This window comes from Echinops telfairi, unplaced genomic scaffold (assembly GCF_000313985.2).
Source record: "Echinops telfairi isolate 266 unplaced genomic scaffold, ASM31398v2 ScPeMD7_7469;HRSCAF=8507_1, whole genome shotgun sequence".
Taxonomy (NCBI): Eukaryota; Metazoa; Chordata; class Mammalia; order Afrosoricida; family Tenrecidae; genus Echinops; species Echinops telfairi.
This window is the reverse complement of record NW_022111373.1, coordinates 38,767,391-38,767,913: the sequence shown is the minus strand read 5'-3', so window position 1 is coordinate 38,767,913 and position 523 is coordinate 38,767,391.

Genomic DNA, 523 nt, shown 5'->3' with positions numbered 1-523 from the left:
TATTCATGGAGAAGATACCGTATATAAATAATAGAGTCAAATCAAGAAGAAATAATCTTCATGTTATTTTTATTATGCTGAAATTCCAGTTAAAAATATAATCTTCCAGCTTTCTTTTTCTTTAGTTGCTGGCCCCAGGTCTTGGCCACAACTCCATGATTGAGTCTAAGCACAAACTTAACACTTCCCCAAACCTCTGGTGGCCAAGTATGCATCACTCAAAGAACTTGGTATGAGATGATGAATTTGGTCGATTAATTCCATTATTTTCCAAACAGAAAATATGCTCTTTCAACTAACTTCCTTTTAACTCAGTATATTAACCCCATGCCCCATGGTCCTGTGAACTCTGCTGGCCGAGCAGGCTGTACCCTGTGCTCGGCTCCCAAAAGCTGAGTGCTCACCAAGATTCAATTGTGCTTGCCCTCAAACTCATTTATGGCAACAATCCTTGTTACTGTAAAATGTAATTTACTTGAAAATTGTATACATCAATAAAAATGAGTGCAAAAATATATATATA